Source organism: Mesocricetus auratus, unplaced genomic scaffold, assembly GCF_017639785.1.
Source record: "Mesocricetus auratus isolate SY011 unplaced genomic scaffold, BCM_Maur_2.0 Super-Scaffold_4256, whole genome shotgun sequence".
NCBI lineage: Eukaryota > Metazoa > Chordata > Mammalia > Rodentia > Cricetidae > Mesocricetus > Mesocricetus auratus.
In genome coordinates, this window is record NW_024429182.1 from 56,063,779 (window position 1) to 56,087,573 (window position 23,795).

The 23,795-nt window shown below is 47.6% G+C and overlaps 1 protein-coding gene across 1 annotated transcript in view; it reads right to left on the reverse strand.

The window, feature by feature from the left end:
* The window catches only part of Shank2 (SH3 and multiple ankyrin repeat domains 2), a 433,677-nt gene extending 410,176 nt beyond the window's left edge, over positions 1-23,501 (reverse strand). The window contains 2 exon segments of the mRNA XM_021227358.2: positions 3,797-3,897; positions 22,963-23,501. The gene's annotated coding sequence lies outside the window, so the exon portion shown is untranslated.
* Positions 23,502-23,795: the final 294 nt, after the last annotated feature.

The window sequence follows — 23,795 nt, forward strand, 5'->3', positions numbered from 1 at the left end:
TCTGAACTGGCGGTCACTACTACAGCTGGGTTGGCTGGCCAGTCACCTCTCAGGACCTGCCTGTCTCCATCCCCAAAACTGGGGATCGCAGGCATATGCAGCCATGCAATGAGGGGTTTTATGGGTGCTGGGAATTTGAACTCAGGGCCTCTCCCTGCAGCACGAGCTCTCTTACCCACTGAGCAATCTTCCCAGCCCCACCCTAGACATTCTTGTGGAAGATGAGGTGGCAGCCTCTACTTGGAGACAAGCCATGTATTTATTCTCCTATCCAGAAGATAAAGGGTGTTCAGTGTCCCTTCAGCGGCACCCGACAGGGAGCCCTGGGAACTAATCTCCCACCTCATACACTGTGTTCACAAAAGCTAACCCTTCCCACAGTCTCAGTATCCCAAAGATCACAGGACAATGCTGTCCTTGCTGCCCGCCCAGGAAACCACCATCAGGCGTTCCCACAGTAACCAGTGTGCTGTCAAGGGAACCTGAGCCCTCAGCACCAGATGCCCACACCTGTCTCCTTGCTGAGTGGAAGCCAGAGGCTTGAAAAGTAGTCTGCTTCCCTACCATGCCCTGTGTGAGTCCCCTACAACCACTCCTCAATGTACCAAAGCCTGGCCTCGAGCACCAGAGGTTTGCTCTTGGAAGCCAATGTTACAACTCTGGACCTCCAGTGAGATCCATATGAGCAATACTTTCCTCCCCAGGCCCTCGGGCTCCAGAAAAGAGTCCCTCTGCATCCCTTTCAGCTCCTGTGGCCTCAGGCATCCATGATTCATGGCTATATCTTATATCATCATCATCATGTGTGCTGTGACACACATGAAAACTGCTTGATGGAGTCTGTCCTCTCCTAATTCTATGTGGGTTCTTAGGATCAAACTTGGAGCACCAGGCTTGCACAACAAGCCCTTTGCTCCCATAGCTGCACTTCTCCAGGCTCTGCCTTGGCCTCAGGAGGCCCCTCCTCTATCACCAGGCTTCCCTAACCCTCTATGCAAGGGCTCTGATGACATTAAGAGACTAGCAAGAATATTCAGGTCATCTCCCCTACACAAGGCCCTCAACCCAATCATGTTGGCAGCTCCCTTTGGGTCACATAGGAGCTAGGTCCCCCAAGGCAATCCCAGAAAGGACAAAGACAGTTCAACTTTGGTCCTTGAGCTCAGTCACTGCCATCCAGCTGAATAGCACTCACTGAGAAAGAGGGTCATTGGCTCCCATGGTACCGAGTAGCAGACCAGGTCCAGGCTCAGGTCTAGGCTCTAGGCATCGAGGGGACAGAATGGCCTGATTGTGCTCACGTTGCATGGTCGGCATTAAGACAGGAGAATAGTCCCCACTCCCCCAGAGACAAGCTCCTAAGAAGACAGGGTCACATTCTCTGTCCACATTCCAACCAATCCTGGGGTCTCCAGGCTTCATCTCCCAGCATGCTGATCACAACCCTAGGGACCAGCATGTCAGGTCTACAAAGACTGGTTTTCCCAAGTATGGTCCCCTGGCAAGCATGTAAGGAAGTGCTGAACCTAGGCCCCAAGGAATCCTGGAATGAGTCGTTCTCTCCCCAGCAAGACAACAAAGGACCCAGGACTTTGACTAGAACGGTGGTAACTCCAGCCACCATTTCCATCATTGGTGCCATCCAGCTGCTGTCTCCCCACATACAACCCAGTCACATCTGCTTGTGCACCCAGCCCTCTGCACACGAAGATATTCAGCTGAAGCCACCATGGGATTCTGAAATGCCACCTAAACCTCCGGCTCCCAGGCCTCAGATTTCTCAGAACAAAGAGGTGGGTCAACCTCCCACAGCACATACACCACAATAGGACTGTTGATGATGGTCCATCAAAATCCTTCCAAACCGTGATGGAACAGCTCTGCATATCCACTATGATGGCAATCACCACACGGCCCCTCAGAGGTTAAACAGTACCCACTGCCAGGCATCTGCCCATGAGAAAGGAAAATGCCCACCTCATGACATAGCTATATAATATGCATTATGCCTCCCCAAATGCAATAGCCCCCATAAGAAGGCCTGAAGCTCAAATACACACTACAGCATGGAGCAGACACCATACTTTGGTCAGATCCGATTCCACCTGTGTCAACTCCCCAGTCAAATCCATACATACAGAAAGCCTGGGGGTGGGGAAGTGAGTGTTCAATGGGGTGGAGCTTCCTTCTGGGAAGCCACTGGGAATGGCCATGTGACAGAACAGAAGCCACCAAACTATCCAGTGAAAACTGTTACAATGGGAAGTTTGTGTTGTGTGTATTTTACCACAATCAACAAACTAAAATTTTATTTCTAGAAAAGGCAGTGGACAGGCACCAGCTCTGGAGCCACCAATTCCTGAATGAGAACAAGATCCTGGGTCCCCAACCTCCTCTCCATGAGACAGGAGCACTGCCATCTCCACCCTTCCACATCTACTTTAGGACCCTCTCTCCTACTCCTGAAAAGACTGTCCCAAGCATGGAGGACCCTCTGGGATGGTGAAGTGCTGGCAGGTATTTGGGACACTCACAGGTGGGGAATATTACTTGAGATAACCAAGGATGCTTTGGGAAAATGAAATATTCAAGATCATCTCTCACGGGCATGTACAACCTTTTGTCATTGTGACACAACACCACTACAAAGGGGACACTTGAAAGTCACACAGTAGGGGAGCTGGTTCAGAAGATAAAGAGCCTGCTGACCAAGCATGAGGACCTGAGTTTAGATTCCCCAGTACCCATGTAAATCTGTGCACAGCAGAACACATCAGCAGTGCCAGTGAACACAGCAGCACACATCTGCAATGCCAGTGAGCATGATAGCACACATCTGTAACACCAGTGAGCATGGCAGCACACATCTGTAACACCCGTGAGCACAGCAGCACACATCTGTAACACCAGTGAGCATGATAGCACACATCTGTAACACCCGTGAGCATGACAGCACACATCTGTAACACCAGTGAGTGCAGCAGCACACATCTGTAACACCAGTGAGCATGATAGCACACATCTGTAACACCAGTGAGCATGATAGCACACATCTGTAACACCAGTGAGTGCAGCAGCACACATCTATAATACCAGTGAGCATGATAGCACACATCTGTAACACCAGTGAGCATGATAGCACACATCTGTAACACCAGTGAGTGCAGCAGCACACATCTATAATACCAGTGAGCATGATAGCACACATCTGTAACACCAGTGAGCATGATAGCACACATCTGTAACACCAGTGAGTGCAGCAGCACACATCTATAATACCAGTGAGCACTGCAGCACACATCTGTAACACCAGTGAGCATGATAGCACACATCTGTAACACCAGTAAGTGCAGCAGCACACATCTGTAACATCAGTGAGCACAGCAGCACACATCTGTAACACCAGTGAGCATGATAGCACACATCTGTAACACCAGTGAGTGCAGCAGCACACATCTATAATACCAGTGAGCACTGCAGCACACATCTGTAATACCAGTGAGCATGGCAGCACACATCTGCAGTGCCAGCAATGGAGGACAGAGAACGACAACCTGTACTCCAGGCTTAACAAGAGGCCCTGTTTCAAAATGTATATAGAAAACAGTAGAGGGAAGCTCCTAACACTGCACACTTATGTACATACAGAGGTGCACCTGTACACAACACACACACACACACACACACACACACACACCAACAATCTAACAATGTTTGGGGAAGGTTTATGGTTTTATCTTGGGCAACATCAGCACTGTCCCTGTGACAGAAACAAGGAGACCAGGTTCTCACTCACCAGAGGTGTCAGCACGCCAGGTCCCACAGGAAGGCTCCCTACAGCAACCACAGTCTGCACTCTGGATGGTTGAGATGGAGAGAGTGGAGAAACTTCTAGACCTGTGAAGACAGGAGCCAGGGCAGTGTCAGGGGAGGCTGTGAGGGGCACAGGGTCTAATTTCTACAGATTGGGGGTTTTCTGAGCTTAAAAACCAACAGTTGTTTTTTTCTTTAGACAAATGGAAAATTGAGCTGGTTCCCTTCCCCAGTGCAGCTAGCACCAGATGCTGGATGCAAAGCAAACAGGATTCTGGGAGGTGGGCTTGGGGGACAGGGTTACATCTGTGAGTGTCCTGGGTTCTTTTGTCCCATCATTCCACACACATTTGTTGGGCAGTTATTTCCTCGGGGAGGCAAGAGGGGCCCCAGGTGCCCAGGACTGAGGAAATTAAAGCTGAGGAAGTTAAAAGACTTGGGAGGGCCCAGCCAAGGCTGTATGAACAGTAACAGGTGCTGAGGAGAGGAGACTCTTCAGTGGAGCTGCCTGCAAGCTGTGCAGGAAGCCCCCAGGATGCAGTGTTCATGAGTCGTCAGGCACGCTGGTTGTGGGCTTTCCGGTGATGCAGCTGCCTTTGAGTCATCCATGCTCCTGCATATAGAACTCCTGCATATATAACTCCCACCCATGGCTCCTGGGAGTAACCTTGTGCATCTCCCTTTAAGGACCCTCACACACACTCCTTTAGTAAGCTCCACTGAGTTAGACTCTGGTGCAATGATTGCTTTGGTCTGTGCTTTGGTCATCGGAGAGCTATCTGAAGTGAGCAGACATTGCTCATGTCGTCCCAAGAAAAGTCACATAATCATGCCGAACCTGCCAGAAACCCCAGTGGGACAGAAGCAATCCCATAACCAAAGCCCTCTGTCTTCAGTCAAAGGACATTTTAGCAACTCTGGCCGGTCCCTATCTGCCCCAGCAGCAAGGCTAAGTGAGAACTTGGGTTTCTACTCTGTGTGGCTGTACCAGGGCCCCTAACTCTGCCAAACAGAGAGCTGGGGAAGGGAACATCGCCACTGGCATTAAGGATACTTTCCTCCCCAGAAAGTATTGGCTTGGCCATCTCAGGCAGCCTGGGTCTGCAGTCACCAGGTTGCTTCAGCACAGCTCTTCACTGTGCCATGGTCTCTGATCAGAAGGAGAGGCAGGGCTGCCACCACTGTCCAGGCACAAGCTACTCCATCAATGATAGCAGTAGAGGCCATATGGTGGGCCAGAACTCCCACACCTTCCAGTAGAGACAAGCTTCTCCAGGTGGGGACCCATGGAGGCTGTGGACTCTAGCTCTGCCTGAAGGAGGTGAAGCAATGCTCATGCCCACCTTCCCTGTGGAGGGGGCAGCATTAGAAGGCAAGAGCTAGCTGGGGGTGGTGATGCACAGCTAAAATCTCAGCACCAGAGAGTTGAAGGCAGGAGGATCAGAAATGTAAGGCCAGCCTTGACTATACAGTATGTTCTAGGCTAGCCTGGGCTACATTGGATCCTGTCTTAAAAGAGAAAAGGAAAAAGGAAGACAGAAGAAGAGGAAGAAGAGGGAGAGGATAAACCCATGAAATTTCATATCAAGTTACATCATTAATAAACTCGTGAAAACTAATGCCAATAGAAAAGTTTAGAAAACAAATTTAGGAGAACAATGCTTTAAATATAAGGCATGGACCATAAAAAAAGGTCTGGACTTCTCATAAAGAACCGTGGAGTCAGAAGGCAGCACAGGACTTCTCAAGTGAAGACAGAGGGGACTGCCAAATGCTCTGTGTCGGAGAAAAGCAAAACAGAGCACCCATGTGGATTTGTCAGCAGCAGACTTGTCAAGCTGACCAAAGCAGGGCCAGCAAGATGGCTCAGCAGGGCATAGGCCCGATGACCTGAGTTAATGTCTGGAACCCACCTGTCTTAATGATCTTTGACACAGCCCAGAGTCACCTGAGAATGGGATCTCAGCTGAAGGACTGCCCAGGTCAGACTGACATGTGCACATGTCTGTGGGAGACTGTCTTGATTGCCAATTGATATAGTAGGGACCGGAACACTAAGAATGAGCTTGGGAGTTAGCCAGAAAGTTGTGTTCCTCTGTGGTTCTGCTTCAAGTCCCTGCCCTGACTCCATTCATCTAAGGACTGTGACCTGAACGTATAAGCCAAATACACTTTCCTCTCCAAGTTGTTTTTGGTCAAAGCATTTCATCACAGCAACAGAAAGGAAACTAGAGCACCATATCAAGCTGCAGCCAACTCTGCGAGACTCCATGTGTGCTCTATGACACACATACCACACTAACATACACACATTATACACACACATGCATGTACATACAATAGTAATAAATGAAATGTTTCTCAAAGATGGCTAACGTAACCTCTTCAAAGAAAGAAATGTTTGACAATTACATTTAAAAAAACTGTAGCACATCTAATATGACTCTAGACGCATGTAGAGGAAATACTTGACAATTATAAGTGGGGAGGGCAAAGGGTCATAAAAGGACATAAAGTTTATTACTCAAACTAGTCCCATAGTAAGTGGTGATAAGGCTAGTGTGTACAGTGCCTAGAGCAAACACTCGCTTATGCAACAGATGCACTCAGAAACACTTCTTGACGCAGATAAGCAAAAATGAGACTCTGTAAAGATTCATAACCCACAAAAAGAAGACAGGAAACCCCAAAGAAGTAACACAATCCCTTACATTCAGTAATTCCATTTAAATGTAAATGGTAAAAATTATGCTAATTAAAAAACAGGGGGGCTTGTTAAAAGACATAATTATATAATGTCTACAAAAATTCACTTCCAATACAATGCCTTAGGCAGGTAGAAAACAGAATGATGGAAGACACATTTTGCAACATAAACCCAAGACAATCAATATTGCTATGACAATAGTAGATAGGGCATACTTTATGGGGAAAAACAACAGAAAAGAGTAGTATATAATGATTAAAATGGCAATTGACAAAGAAGCAGCAATTCTGACATATATGCACAAACAAGAGCAACAAACAGCATGAAAAAACTGACAGGCTAATAGGAAAGGGGCAATTCCACACTTCATCCCACCCAGAACAGCAAGACACATCCTTTTCAATTGCTTATGGGAATCCATAGTTATCAATGTATATATTACAAATGAATAAGATCTCAGATTCCACATTCCTACAGCAAGTAACTTGAAAGTGGACAGCAAATTTTACTAACATATAGGCAACTCTGGTGGAACTGTAGGCCATCATATGGAGGAAATAAGGCAGGTACAGAAAGACAAATTCCACATAGTCCTATTTATGGAAGTTAAGATATTGATTACATAGAACCACAGAGTAGAATGGGGGTCTCAAGAGTCAAGGACATGGAGGAGAAGGGGGGGGTAATGAGAAGATAGATAATAGACATCAGAACACAGCACAGGAGAGAAGCAATCCTAGAGGTACAGAGCAAAATGGAACAATTACATTCTGCAATTAATTATATATTTCAGAATAACTAGAGAAGGTGTTGAAGGTTTCCAATATATGGAAACAATAACGTGAAAAGGTGGAAGTATTCATCACCCTGATCTGAGCAGTACATACTGTGTACACATCAGTTCTAATGTTATACTCCACACACAGAAAAATGTTGAGGCATCAACACAGACCACACACCCCAGGGACAATACAGGAAGTATCACCACAGACCACAGACAAACCACCCCAGGGATGATTCAGGAGGCATTAACACAGAACACACCTATATATTTCATAGAAAGAATGAAATAAACCAATTCATCAAGAAATGAAATTACAGTGTGCCCAATGTGAATGGAAAATTTGAATAATTCCCTATGCCTGTTAAGAAATTTAATTCCTAGTTTTAAAACTCACAGTTTTGTAAGAACAAAAAAAGAGACCTCGAGACACACCTGATCTCACTGGGGAATTGCATGAAATATTTAAAGGAGAATGGGTATTTAAATGAGAATGGGTAAGGGAGGATGAATAAGACCAAAATACATTAAACATTGTATAAAATTGTAAAAAATGTTTAAAAAATATTTGTAAAAGAAGAATTAATAATTACAGCTATATACAATGTCTCCTAGAAAACAGAAGAGGAGCGAATATGTCCCATTTCACTGTGTGGAACCCTTCAGTAAGAACACTGGAATCAACAACAGAAAAATAAATAAATAAAGTTTTATGAAAAACGTTGGTTATCAAAACCAGATGCAACCAAAAAAGAAAACAAAAACCAAGAGATGAACATGAATTCCCTGATGGGAAACCCTTGAGAATATTCACAAATGGAGCTGGAGCTACGGCTCAGTTGGTGGAGCTCTCTCTCTCTCTCTCTCTCTCTCTCTCTCTCTCTCTCTCTCTCTCTCTCTCTCTCTCTCTCTCTCTCTCTCCCCACACACAGACATGCACACACAATACAATATTTATATATAAATATATATATTAGTAACTATAATTTGCTCATATGCAAAAATAAATATACACTATGACAGATAGAATTCAGTCCAGCTTTACAAGGCTGGTTCAATATTTTGTTTTAAAAAGTTAATTTTTAAAAGGTGTCATCCTGAAAAAAATTCAGCATCTATCTGTGGCAAAAACTCTCCTAAAAATAAGATGGGAACTTTCTCAACTTAATAAACACGATCTACCAGGAAACCCATTATCTACCAGTCATCAAGAAGTCAAGGAAATAAGTGCTCTCCCAGAAATGCTTGTCATCTGGGGACAAGGTGAAGGCATCAGTTGTCACTGCTGCTGCTGAGCACAGCACCAGATGCCACAGGGCAGAAAAATTAAAACCAATCTAGAAGCAAATTGTCCATGCTACTCAATTATAGAAAGCCACAGGGAATCTAGAAAATCAAAAATCCTCCAGAAATTACACATGAGTCATAGAGATCCTGAGATATAAGATGAGCACTTGGGGTCAGAAAGATGGCTCAACAGGGAAAGAAGCTTGCTACCAAGTCTCAGGGTTGGAGTTAAACCCTAGGGTCCCAAGTGGTGGATAGAAAGAACTAACTGACCTCCAGGTACACACCATAGAACACACACACAATTCATAACTAAATGTAAAAAATCAAGATGAGCATCTAAATATCAATACCAACTCTAAATAACACAACATTACAGAGTTTCCCTTCCCCCACAAAAAAAATGCTTAAGGGGACAGCAGATGGCTCAGCAGGTAAAGGTGCTTGTTGCCAAGCCTCTAGACCTGAGTTTAACCTCCGAATCCTGCACAGTCCAGGGATGCAGCAGCTGAGGCAGGACCACAGGGGGATCAAAGGCCCTCCTCCTGACACGAACCACAGAGCGAACATTTGCAAACCACACACTTGAGTGCACAGAGCACTCCACACTCAGGAGTGAAACCCCAAACCATGATGATCCAGGTCAGATATGGACGGAACATGTGGGGCAGTGTTTTACAAAGGAGGAAACATAATAGACAGCCCACAATCCCATGAAGCTGTTTGTCCCCAGCCATGGATGGTGCAAACGCCACCCTGGGAAGATCAGGGAAGGAGCCAGAATCAGCACCAGAGACACTGCACGACTTCACATGGTGTCACACAGTAAGTTATGGGCCCAGGTCTGTCAGCAGATAAAGAAAATGTGACAGACACACGATGGAGTATTATTCAGCCATAATGAAGGATGAAATGTCTTTTGTAGAAAAAAGCAGATGTGGCTGGATAGCATATGAAGTGAAATAAGCCAAACTCAGAAAGACACTAGCTCAGATTCTCTGGGAAAACGAAGGAGAATAATGGAAGGTGAAGGAGGAGAGGGTGCAGGGGAGAGTATGCTCAAAGTGAACGACACAGCTAAATGAGGCACCTTTAGGAAGCCAGCACCACTCACTATGAATACATACAGATGAAGCGTCCTTACAGACAAAACTCTAATTAAAATAAGCTATGACTCTACCCCTGCCAAGGACAGTTAACATACAAAATATTAATGCTGCCTGCTGTCAAGAGAATGGAAGGACTGGATGGTGCTGGATCATGCAGACATTGCTGGTGGGGAAATTAAATGGCAGAGCTGCTCTAGAAACCATTTTTAATTTAAATTTGATTTGAGGTTTGGGTGGGCTTTTGTTTGTTTGCTCCCTTTTAAACATTTTTATTTATTTTTATTTTATGTGTGTGGGAATTTTGTCTGAATATATAAGAGTGCATCAGAGGCCCTGGAACTAGAGTTACAGATGGCTGTTAGCTGCCATGTGGGTGCTGGGAACTGAAACCAGTCAGTGCTCTTAAACACTGAGCCATCTCCCCAGCTCCCTTTGCTTGCTTTTTGGGGGTGGGGACTCACGTATCACAGGCTGGCCCCAAGTTCACTATGTGGCAGAGGATGACGTAGAACTCTTAATGCACCTTCCTCCCAAGTGCCGTGATTACAGATGTACACCTGAAGCACAGTTTTGTTGCCTCTGATACCCCATTGCCCCATCCAAACAAAACACAGGAGAGTCTTCACAGCAGTGCTAGGAGGAAACCTATGTCTATAGGTGTCAACATGAAAAGGAAGAAGGGGGCCCAGGACACCCCTAAGCAGAGTGCCTGACCAACAAACACTCAATGCCCAGCACCAAAAAGAGCTGTAGAAAAGCCTCACCTCCGTGGCAGCATAACCTTCTGTCTAACAGGTGTAGATACAGAAAGGCAGACTAAGAAGAAGGACACAGAGGAATGGAAACAACACAGTCAGAGCAAAATCCACCCAGTCTAGACTGGAAAAGCCACGGAGGGTTAAAGAGGGCCAAGTCATTTATCTGAAGAGTGTGACCGCTAGAGAACCTTTCTCTACTGAAGGAAAGCATGGGAGCTGTGGTGCCCAGTGATGGAAGAGAGGAAAATCTGGGGTGTCCAGCGATTGAAGTGGGAAAGGACAATACCGTGAACTGACCACACTAGGAAAGAGAGGGTGGGGGTCTGAGAAACTTCAAATGGGAACATTTCTGGATGGGAAACAAAGTCACTGATTCCATTCCCCGGACCCGCACTGGGCAGTTTATAACCACAACCACCTGGAACTACAGCTCCAGGAGACCCAACGCCTCTGGCCTCCTGGCCCTGAACTCATCTGCACACACAGACATAATTTAATACTTTCATAAAGAAACAATCTGGGCAGATCTCTAATGAGAAGAAACTGAATTAATCATTTGAAAATTCCCACAAAGAAGAGCTCAGGCCAAGGTGGCCTCTCAACAAATGCCAAGCACTGAAGAAACTTGGGCCAATTCCTCAGTCTCCCCTGAGAATGGAACTGAACACTCCCCAACTCATCTCCAGAGGCCAGTACCATCCCGGTCCCAAACCTGACACCACACCCCCAATGCCTCCTGAAAATGCACCTGCAGAAGCTGAGACAATCCCAGCTGTCCAGGAGCAGATACAGGAGACAGTGAACCCTGTGAGCAGGATTAATCCCCAGAGGGAAATGTCTAGGACACAGTGTCACACACCACACTAATGGAATAAATGGCAAAGGAGCATTCATCATCTCACAGGCAGCAGAAAAACCATTTGACAGACTCCAACACTCTAGGAACTTCCTCACCCCAGTAAAGCGTTTTTTACAAAACCAAACCCACAAAGTGAGAGAAGACACCACACCCAGAATCAGAACAACCAATAGCCACTCTTGACACTGCTATCCAACCCTGTCCTGGAGGTCAGCAAGGCAATGTGGCAAAGAAATGGAATAAAATACTGGGGAAGGGAGAGGCTGGTGGGCCCCCACCTACTGGCAGTCCTGGCTGCTGGGGAAGGAGCCCCGTGTTCAGTGTTTTGACCTTTGCTGGCTTGCCCATGCTCCTGCTGACAGCTCCATGCCTGGGCCCACACTGACACCCTGTTTAAATTCAGTGGGTCATAAGACAAAACCAAGACATAAAGGTCAGAGGGTGACTTTCCATGAGGAGCAGGAACTGAGTGGCGTGGGGATGAGTGGGGTGGGGATAAGAGACAGTGAGGAGGTGTAACCAAATGTAGTATGTATGTGTGAAATTGGCAAAGAACAAATTAAACTTGATTTTTTTAAAGGTAGATATTTAAGATCCCATTTTCGTTGGCCTGGACTTAAATGCAAAACTGCAAACACTAAAGAATCATTCAAACATAGTATTTTATAAGCTTTCAAGTAAATATATGCATACATATACACATATGTGTGGATACATACATGTGTATATGTATGTATTTAATTTTTAAACCTTTTTAGATTTATTTTCGTGTATGAGTGTTTTGCTTACATATGTGTTTATGTACTACATGCATGGCTGGTACCCACAGAGGCCAGAATAGGACATTGGACCTCCTGGAAATGGAATCACAGATTGTTGTGAGCTGACATATGAGTGCTGGGAATCAAGCCCAGTTTGCCATGTATTAAAATACATATTTTAAAATAAGTTACCTTATGTAGGGGTTAACGTTCCTCCCAGAAGCCACAGGTTGCCAATCTCCAGCACTAGGTAAGGGATACTGTCTTCCACTTGTTGGTCAGAGGAGTCCCAAGACTCCCTCTGCTAACAACACAGGCTGCTGCCATTGCTCTTAGTTACCCACCAACACCCAGTAATAAGACCCTATTACTGAAGACATCACATACTTTGGAAGTTAGCTGGTACCAAAATAGAAGCTTCCTCCTTGCTGGAAAGCTTTCACCCAAAACTGCTGTGCAGGCTCTTAGGGAGAAAGTAACCAACCATCTTACCCAGCTGTGAACCTTGTGGGCCACAATAGTGACTGTTATAGCAAAATATGGCTGTGAATGCAATAGTGACATGAATGCTATGGAGGAACCAACCACTTTCTGCTTGGATTTAAGATCCATTCCACAGAAGGAAACACGTATCTGATACAGCAAATCTGGCCAAGAATCCATGGTGGGTACAGGGCCTAGGGGGAGAAACTTTGCTAAATATATATAGTATCAAAATATCCTCTAAATATTTCTCTTTATACACATAGATTAGACCAGCTTCCAGCCCCATCAGAGAAGCTTCTTGAGGTGAACAGCAGTCAATACAGAGATTCCTAATTTGCCAAAATGCAGAGAACAAATGTCTGTAGAGTGCTCAGCCCCAAATAGGACATCTATATATCACACACCTGCCACCAAGGCTCAGGAAACATTGTGGAAGAGGAGGAGTAAGACTATAAGAGGCAGAAGTTGGGCTGGAGAGATGGCTCAGAGGTTAAGAGCACTGACTGCTCTTCCAGAGTTCCTGAATTCAATTCCCAGCAACACATAGTGCTTCACAACCATGCATAGTGGGATCTGATGCTCTCTTCTGACATAAAATTGTATATGCAGATAGCGCATAAAATAAATAATTTTAAGAGCCAGAAGTCAGGTAAGAACGCCGAGTTATGATGTCTTCAGGACATTTCACAAACTTGGAAACTGTAGTTGCCTGCAGAATATCAAGTCAGTCAGCACCCCAGCTTGGGTGATGGAGAGCCTTGGGAGTCTCCACTCTCTACCCTGCCACTCTGGCTGTGGAGTTATTGAGAATGTCTGGCTTCTGGGGGAAGGAAAATCAGTTTTTTTTCAGGGATGTGGCCCTGGGTGGGTTGACCATGCTCCAGAGAATGCTTCATGCCCATGGGCATTCAGGTGTCACTAATTCTGGACTCCCTGGGTGATAAAAAGAGAAAAAGAACAACGGGACAAGAAGGCAGGGTGGGAAAGGGGAGAGAAGTATCTGGAGGGAGTTGGAGAGGAGTATTGGTGTGAAATTGTCAAAGCACAATATAAACATGTGGCATTCTCAAAGAATAAATAAAATCTAAGAACTGCTTCTGTAGTGGATATTGCAGACTAAAAAATAAGATTAAAAGGGAAAAGATAGAAGTATCTAGGGCTAGCATGAAATTCAGTGCATAGAACTTACTTGACTTATTGGGAGGGAGAGAGGAAGGAAGGGAAGGAGGAAAGGAGGAAAAGAGGGAGGGAGGGAGGGAGGGAGGGAGGAAGGCAGGAGGGGAAGGGCAGAGAAAATGAGCTCTATAGAAGATGACATCATACTGTACATAGCAATCCTAAATAATTCACCAAAAACTATTATTACAACCAATAAGCAGGCTCAGCAGCTGGAGATACCACCAAACATCCAAACATCACTTGCATGTCTAAGACAGTGAGTGTGGAGCCTGAAACCTTGAGCTTGTTAAGCAAGCCCTCTACCACTGAGCCCCAAAGTCTTAATTCCTTTTCTTTAAGATCTATTTATTTTTATTTATGTTTCTTGGTGTGTGCCTGCATGTGTGTCTTTGTAGCACATGTGTGTGGTGCCCTCGGAGGCCAGAAGAGGGAGATAGTTGCGCTGAAATTGGAGGTACACAGACAGTTGTGAGTCACTATATAGGTGCTAGAAACCAATCATGGGTCCCCTCTTAAACACTGAGCCACCCTTCTTCCCACTCCTTAATTCTATCTCTGCAATTTGAAAGTGAAATTAAGAAAACAGCAGCATTTATCATAACATTTTAAAATTAAACTGTAGGAGACAAAGAGATGACTCAGTGACCCCTACCTAGGTGGAGGAGGAAGGGCAGGACATACAAAGGATGGAACTCAGCCTCCCAGGCAGTGCAAGGCCTTTCGTGGAGCTGCTGCAGTAGACTGGAGCATCTATCCCAATACTGAGCACAGAGGTGAGAAAAGGCTGGTCTGGAAGGACAGACAACACCCAGAAGAGCCTGGCTTGGCAATAAGCTTCACAGGGTCCAACCTGGGACAAACCTCATCGACCACAAAACTATAAATAGACTTAGTAAGGCATGACTTGAGACTCACACACCCACTATGCCATGCCCCCAATACTGCTAATCGGTTTGCTCCTCCTGGCTTGCTTGCTTCTTTCATTTTGCTTTTTTTTTTTTTTGTGATAGGGTTTCTCTTCGTAGCCCTGGCTAATCTGGGATTCTCTCTGTAGACCAGGCTGGACTCAAACTCAAAGATCCCAGGTTCTGGGATTAAATGCCACTAGCTTTGCTTTAAGTAGCCCTGAACCACCTGCTTGGGGGTGACACCTCCTCCAGTGGGTGGGGCCCTTCACGTCAATCATTAATCAAAAAATGTCCTTCAGATTTGCCCACAGGCCAATCTGATGGAAGCAATTCCTAGATCGAAGTTGCTTCTTCCCAGCTATGTTGCTGACAACAAAACTGACAGTTGTGTTGGGGCCACAAGTTGGTTCAGAGTGTAAAGGTACATGTCACCAAGTAGAATAACATGAGTTTTATCCCCAGGACCCACATGGTGGAATATGAACACCAACTCCAGCAAGTTTCCTCGGACCTCCACATGTGTACATGCATGCACACACCCATGCATGCACACATGCGCATGCACACACAGGTAAGTAAGTAAAATAAAGTGTAAAAACATTTAAAGAAATTTAAATTTCCAGAATTACTATATTGTGGAAACATTTTATGTTAACAGATAATAAATTTATTACTAAGGTTAATATGGTAGTACATATTTTAACTTTTCTTTTACATTTTCCTTTTTAACTTTTTGACAAAGCCAAGAATGGAACCCAGGGTCTTGTACACACTGTGCCACTGGGCTGAGCCCACACTTGCCTCTCTTTTCCAGAGGTGGGAATTTAACTCAGGTCTTGCCCAAGCAAAGCAAGCGCTCTATCACTGGACCATACTCCCAGTCCTCTTCCACTTGTGACGGGACTATCAATAAACAGATACACAGACACACAACATCCTCTGGGTCCCTGGATCCTGCTGAAGGAGGTCAAAGGGACCCCGAGACCCTAAGTGTCTTAGCCCCTAGTTTGAGAATCACAAGGCTTCCCTCAAATTAGAGACAGGAAAGCAAGCTAGTGTGTCTCCCAGAAAATAACCTGTAGTGATGAAGGCGCCTTGTCATGGAATGGTGACTGTCTGGTCCCATCCAGCCACATGACCTTTATCAGACTCAGTATTTCCTGCCTCCATCCATTTCCCCCAGATGAGGGAAGGTGTCATAGAACCTGTCTTCTCAGGGCTAGGATGAGGACAATGCAGTGCTGAGGACCCAGAGCTCCCCACACATTGTCGTGATTACTTCCCCAGTATGGCCACCGTGAAGGCCTAAGAGGGAGAGAGAAATGGAAGGAGACAACCAGGACTCCTTTGACCTAAGACCACCCTGCCTGCCCTAAAGAGCAGGTGGGGGAGGGCAGCACCCCGTGAAACCAGGTCTGAAATGGCTAATATTATCAGTTTGATGGGATCTAGAATCACCTAGCATTCCTGTGAAAGAATTTCACAGTTAACATGACAGAGATGGGAGGACCCACCCTGAGTGTGGGCAGCACCATTCTGTGGACTTGGGTCCCGCACTGAACAAAAACTTTGAGAAGGGTGAGCAGCAGTGTTCATCTGTCTGCTTCCTGACTATGGATGCTATGTGGCCAGCTGCCTCACACTCCTGCCCCAGTGACTTCTCTGCCGTGGTGGACTGCCTCCTCAGGCTACGATCCAGAATAGTCTTTCTTTCTTAAGTTACTTTGTCAGGTGCTTGTCACAGCAGTGAGGGAATTAGCTAATATAGGGTCTCGGCTACACCTGCCCAAGCTGAGCTAAGTTTGAAGCTGCATCCCACAGAAAGCTCTCTCCCTGTTACTGAAGCCAGACTGGAAGCCATCATATGTGTTGCAGCCTCAGGGTTAAGTAGTCCTGGTACCTTGAAACACACATCTCAACCCCTTCCCCTAAACTCTCCTACATCCTCCAAACCTTGTCAAAAGCAGGCCATCTCAAAAGAGCCAGAACACACAAGAGGAGTGTACATCCCTGGCCAGGCAGAAAACCTGCAGCCACCCAGCACAAGCCACTGAGAGCCAGGAGATGCACATATCCCCCTCCAAAGACTCAGAACAAACAAGAGGTGGTGTTTTCTGTTGCTTTGGCAATGTGTTGGCCTTGAATTCCAGAAACTTGTGGGATTTCCACCTCTCCTCTCAAGGAGCTCCAGAAACAGGAGTGAGGCATTTGTCCTTGTGTGTAGAGAATTATTAACAGCAAACCCTGGTCTTGCTAGGACTTCAGGAATGTCCCTCTCAGCTGCATGTGGGTTCTGTTTATTTTCAATAGAAAATTCACTATTTACCCACGGCCACTCACCCTAATGCCCTCCTGCACCCAGCTTCAGTAAACATCCTGAAAATGCCAATCTGAGTTGCATAAGGTTTGTGCCTTCTGTGGGGAAACCCGTCACTCCCAGGCCCAGAGTGTCCAACTGCTGAGTTTCCAAGGCCTCTGAGGGAAGATGCTGTTTAAATTTCTCCTTAGGGGAAGATGTGAACAATGTCCACCCTCTTAAGGTCCTAATGACAAACCAAAGTTAGAGTCCACACAAGTTCACCCCAAGGAACCAATGAGTTTACCGGGCTCACTTACACAGCATGGGGACACCAGGTGCAGTAAACAGACGGGGCTTGCCAGGCCCCACTGCTAGGACTTGAGGAGGTGGGGGAATGACACACAGAATAATCCGCCACAGCTAAGGGAAGAACGGTGTTTGTTATTGGGGTAGAGAACCCCTAATTAGAGTGCCCAGGTCTTGTGTGCTCTGAGGAACCACTGGGTCAGCCTTCTGTGCTCCTCTCAGAGCATCCCTTTCCCCACAAAAGTGACCAAGCTCACATGCCACCTGTCAGGCTAGACAGCACAAGCTCTGAGTCCAGAATTCTGGCTTTCAGTGAACCCTGCAAAGCTGGGAGGAGAATACCTTCAAATCCCCAAGGTAACAACGACCTCCAGGCCAAGAGCCACAGATGTGCAATGCTCACTAGTTAGACACTCTGTCACTGCCTTTACCTAGGTATCACCTTATCCAGATCAACCTTGATGCAGGTAAAATGCATTTTTGCCAATTTGGGGGCTGGAGCGATCTCTCAGCCTGCAAAGTACTTGCAAGGATGAGACCCTGAGTTCGATCCCCAAAAGTCATGTTAAGATGCATGGAGTATGCTTGTAATCCCAGCACTGGAGAGGCACAGACAGGAGGATCCCTGGGACTCAGTGACCAGACAGTCTAGTCCCCTTGGTGAACTCCAGGCCAATGACAGATCCCGTCTCAAAAGAGATGGACAGTGTTCCTGAGGATGATACCTGAGAATGAGCTGATCTCCACATATGTTCTTTCTCTCTCTCTCTCTCTCTCTCTCTCTCTCTCTCTCTCTCTCTCTCTCTCTCTCTCTCTCTCTCTCTCTCTCTCTCTCTCTCACACACACACACACACACACAAACACACATGCATTTTTTTTTAATCTTGGAGATTTAGATGGTGACTTCCAGTCTATGTGGTCACAAAGTCCTTCCAGAAACAGCTCAGGCAGAGAAAGGCCTTTGGGGTAGTTCTTTCCCATAGCCCTTTCCCAAAGGGCCCCACTATCTTACAAATGAAAGACATTCCTGACCCACTGCAGAAGGGCCATACCCAGGTAGTGACCTCTGGATACCAAAGGGCTGATTCAGTGATGGCTTTCATCAAAACACCGAGCTGCCCACAATCTTCTCAGGAGAGCACATCTCCACTCACACTTCTTCCTCTCCGTGTCTAAGTATCTGTCATGTTTTTACGGCACCTGGTCCACCATGATCAGCAGACACTGTCCTGCTGTCTCAATCTACAAGTGACTTTTTACAGACTGTGACTAAGGGCACAGGAAATGTTTAAAACATCCATTTATATGCTTTTTTCTTGTTGAGGAGTTGCTAGGTTAATTAATAAAAGACCCAGAAGCATAAAACATATTACATTAGATGAAAATTCTTGGGAGGAAATAGACAGGTGTAGAATAAAGGGAACAGAGCTGAGGACATGGCTCCATGGGAGAGTGGTTGCCTAAAATCCCCAGTGAAGATCTGGGGCATGGCTCAGTGGCAGAGCACCTGCCTAGAATTCCCCAGTAAGGGGATAAGGGTGAGGCTCAGTAGGAGAGCACCTGCCTCGAATCCCCCAGTAAGGGGATAAGGGCATGACTCAAAGGTAAAGCACCTGTCTAGAATCCCCCAGTAAGGGAATGAGGGTGTGGTTCAGTGGGAGGACACCTGCCTAGAAAGCCCTAGTGAGGGAATGAAGATGTGGCTCAGTGGGAGGGCACTCACCTAGAATCCCAGAGTGAATGGTTAGGGACATGGATCAGTGAAACACTTGCTCAGCACCATCAAGGACCTAAGGACAAGTCCCCAACACCCTCCAAATTTTTAAGGAACACCAATAGCTCCATAAAACTCATCCTTTTGTCTTAGTGGAGTAAGAATTGAGCCATGGGGGCGGTCTATGGTAGTTTACACTGCTCAGGTGCTAAAAAAGAGTTAGCTAACAGTCATTCCTAAATATAACAACCACAACACCAAAGAAAACTGGCATCCACTGAAAAGTTGCAAACCTATGAAGATTTAGATCGACTCCCATAAATGTGTCAGAAGTCTAACCAAGGTTTAGCAGCAGAATGTGAGAGGGTGTAATAGGTTTACCATGTGATTTACTCTAGCTTTACCAGCTATAGGAATGCCTCAAAAGAAAATAGTCGGGAAATGAGTAGACAACATAATCTAGGTTTAAAAGTGATGCTTTTAAAGAGGAGGAGAGGAGGAGAAGATGCTTTTTAGAGAGACCTGGCCCCAGCTCAGCAGTGCCACTGTAAGTGTGCAAAATCATATCCCTAATGGATACATGGGGGAGGGGAGTCTCCCAGTCGGAGGCTTTCTAAACTGAGCATCTCAGGACTTGCTACAACTGTCTTCCCTGCTAAAAACTTGAAGTTTCTCGAAGTGGATTCGTGGAAGAATCCCAGGATGCTCAGCAGCAGAAAGGGGACAGGAGCCCTCCTGCAACCCTGCAGCCCACCTGGAATCCACAGACCACAGTCCACCACATGGAATCCACAGGCCCAGTCTAGGAGTCTGTGCTTGTCAACCCCAGGACCCCAACTGAACCCAGAGACTGGGCCGGGGCAAACACACCGAAGCACTATGGTTTCTAGACAACATCCCATCAACTGAACTAGTTCCCTACTCCAAGGAGACATCTGGCAGCCAATAAGAGAACTCTCTGCTTACTGCCACAACCCATGAACCCACTTCTCTGGAAGGCTTTTAAGATCTTAATCTCAGGAAATGTGTGTGCTACAGCTGGCCTGTTCCCAGGACCAGCATCAGAGAGACCCAGGTTGCTGACCTTGAGCATGTTCTGGGTACCAGAAGAGATACATCATGCCCTTTCCTGGTTAAGACTAGGCCATCCCCTTGATCAGGAGGAAGGCTCCCGTCAGAGGCAACCTGTTACCCAGACAACCTCAATGTTCCCACCAGAGCCCAAAGTGGACCCTGTGAGCCATGTCGAATGGCTCCGAGAAGCTGCTTTCAACAATGATAAAAATGCATATCCCGCTCAGAAACTTCGGTTTTCGCCCACTAACTCAATTTCACACCATGGGAACAAGACAGCTAATTTTCTGCCACATTCTGGTGGCACTTCCTGCTGGGTGATGCATGTTTAGCTCTGGTAGGGTATGGGATGTGGGCTGAACTCCCTGGGGCTGCCCAAGGTACAGTTGAGGGTCCTCATTCACTACATGTGGGAACCAGGGGCAAGCAACACCACTCCAGGCTGCTAGCCTGGAAAGGGGAGCAGAAGTCAGCCCACCCTCTCTCTTCCCAGGGGTTCTGGGACATTAGAAGAGCAAAAGCATAATAAAGATACCTAGGAAAGGACACTGTGCAAAACAGCTTATTCTGTCCCCTCTGCAGCTGCTGAGTGCCACTGTCCACCCAGGGTCTAGGTGACTTGTATGGCCCTGCCAAATCCAGAGAATGGAGTCATCTTAGTCTTCTAGTTAGTTTGTACCACCCGCTTCATGACAATCAGGGGCCTCTCTGTGCTCTACAGCACCCAATAGCCACATGTAACCATCCTCTATCTCCACCAGCCTAGAAGTCCCAAGAGTAAGCAACCTTCATCCAGCTCAGGTCTGACACGCAGCAGCAGACCTCCAGACAAGATCTGTTCAGCTTGTTTTAATGAAATACAGAGAAAAAAAAGAGGGCCAAACATGCACAGCTCATCCCTGCCCCCACAGAAGGTGGCAGGCCTCTTCTTGGGGTGGGATTAACGTCTGTGCCCAGCCCAAAGGTCACGAGTTTAGGAGGGAAGGGATTACAGGCTCCCAGCCCATCTCCCAATATCTTTCCATTCTTCCCACATCCACATGCCAGTGCCCAGGTGATGAGCTCAGGGGATCCAAAGGGGTGGGGGGGAGACAGGCCTATATAGAGTCCCCACTTCTGTCCTGACCAAGAAGGCCAAGACATTAGCAAGAGATTTGGGGTCACGTACATGAGCCTCCTTAATGTTACCTGGGGGGTTGGGAGGAGTCACAGGCATGAGTGAGGCTCTTGACGAGGTCAAAATGCCCATTTGAAGAGGCTGCTATGGCCAGACCTCCCTGCCACCCTAAGGAACCATTGAGGCTGCATGTCCTGTTGCATCAAGAAAGGAGTCAGCTGGGAGGGCACAGCCTTATTGGGAGATCCATGACATCCGTAGGGTTCCTCAGCCTGCACAGCAGCAGCCATTTTGGACAAGCCCCCATTACTCCCTGGAGCCTGTAGTCTCTAGTACCCTATCATTTGGGACTCTTAAGGATTTCAGAAACAAAGCACATTCTGTCATAGACCTGGCTTTCTATAAGGCTCCCTCCCTAGGGCATCTTTCCTTCGGATCAGACAACTCCCAGCATGCTCTTCTGTCACACTTTCTTCCTCACGAGAAACATAAAACTTCATGCTGTCTCCAACTCCTTCACAGGATCTGGCTGAAACTCCTCACGCCTCAGTGCCCCACCTGGATGACCCAATCCCCAGGCCTGAACCCAGTAGCTTTCCCATGACCACCTTGAGGTGGGTTAAAGAAATGGATGAGTGGCTTGGACCACAAACAAGGAGGGCACTTGAGATACTAGGCAGAGATTCACCAAGACTATGGGCAGGACCCCTGGGAGCCACTTTCAGTTGCACTCCAGCCTCCTGACATAGGGACCCACAGATGCCCAGTTGGCCACTTAGTTCCTCCTTCTTGGAAAAATTCCTGGTGCAAACAATGGGTTCCATTTCCTTGAAAACACTTGACCCCTGGGAGCTGTGACTTCCAGCCACTATGAAGCCAGCTTTACTCTTCTTATGCACCTTAGGGTAGGTAACCCCGGATTCCACCCTCCTTTCCACTACTCTCCTCCATTCATCGGTGTCCACGACCTTTCTCGGCTCACTTCAGCTGCAACAGTGGAAGGTTCCAGTCTCTACCAGAGTCATCCTGGTGTCGCCTACATGTGGTTGGAATGTTTCCAATCAAGTCACCTCCAGGGGCCCTTGTGGACATGCCATACAGGGTGCCAGCCCTGAATGGAACCTGGGTCAAGGCTGAACCTGCTACTGGAGGCACACCTGCTCAGCCTCCCCTAGCCAGGTCAGCAAAGTCCAGGGTTCAATCCCAGTTAGAGGTCACTAGCCATTCTCCACCCCAAACTTCCAAAATTATCTCTGCATGCCAGCTTAATTAGCTGGCTGACCTCATTAACGTTCAAACTTCAGTTCCAAAAAGAGGTCACTTACCTACCTAATTTACTACCTCGAATTTCCACGCAGAAATCACTATTTTCAGATGTCCTCTGAAGGCTTACAGGACTGCGCCTGCAAGCCATCTGTAAGCCATCAGGGAGGCCCCTGAGAACCCCACACCCATGGGCCCAAGGTATCTTCTCAGATGGAACAGCCCACATCCCCTTTAAAAGCTCGGCCATCAAAAATTAGTGTCTAGAATAAGCCTCGCGCCCACTGGGCGCCATCCCCCCTCCCGCCAAGCCCTAGAACCTCGCAGTACCCCACCCACTTGGAGCCTAACAACTTATAGTGTTTCATGTGCAGCCCCTTGCACTTTCTGCAAATGGGTGAGGAGGTCCAGGGAAGCCACCCCTGCTCCACCCCTGCTGCACTTTCCAAGGCAACCCTGGCACTCTCCAGGAAGACGAGTTTCACTGGATACCCTAGCTCAGCCATCTACCACCAGTCAGAGAGGTTAGGGGTGACTCACCCTACATACCCCAGCGATGTGGTCCAACAGATGTCCGACACCCTTGGACACAGGAGGCGAGGTCCCGCACGACCCCAGCATCCTGGCAACGAAGTCCTGCACACACAGGTCCTACATGCACCCTCTTCACCCAAGACGAAGTTTACCAGGTGATGTCACCTGGGTCGCACCTTGGCTTCCTCAGAGGCCCCAGTCCAGGAGGCGAGGGCGTGGTCTGGGTCTGCGCCTTCCAGAGCCCTCCCAGTAACCGGAGTACCCCAGGGCTGCGCGGCCAGGCCGCCCGGGGAAGGCGCCTGGGGCTCCGGGCGCGCGGGAGGAGCTGCCCGCTGCGCCGGAGGAGGGATGCCCGGGCGAAAGTTGCCAGGGAAACTTGAGCAACTCGAACACCGGTGCCAGCCTCCTGCATAATTCACTGGCAGCGGCGGACGGAGGCGGGGGCCGCTCTCTTGTGCCCGCCGGGTCCCCAAGCCCCTACTAGGGAGTGTGGCGGGCAGGGGTTGGGCACCCGGCGGGGGCTCCGTGCGACCCCCGACCTCCCGGAGCCAGCAGCTGCCAAGGCAATCGTGCGCAAAGCCAGGGACTGGGCAGAGTCTGAGAGAGAGTGCAGAGTCTCAAGGGACCCAGAGAGCAGGTCGCGGGTCCCCGCCCAGCGCGCCCCCTGGCGGCCCTGAGGCGGTTCCTCTTCTGGGCTTAGCTGGCCCACGTCCCCAGGAAACAACGATCTACAGGACAGGAGATCCCGGGCATGGAACAGAGACTGATCCACCTGCGCTGACCCGATAAAGGAGTCAGAAGCGCTGGAAGAAGCAGAGGTTCACAGGCTCAGGGGACAA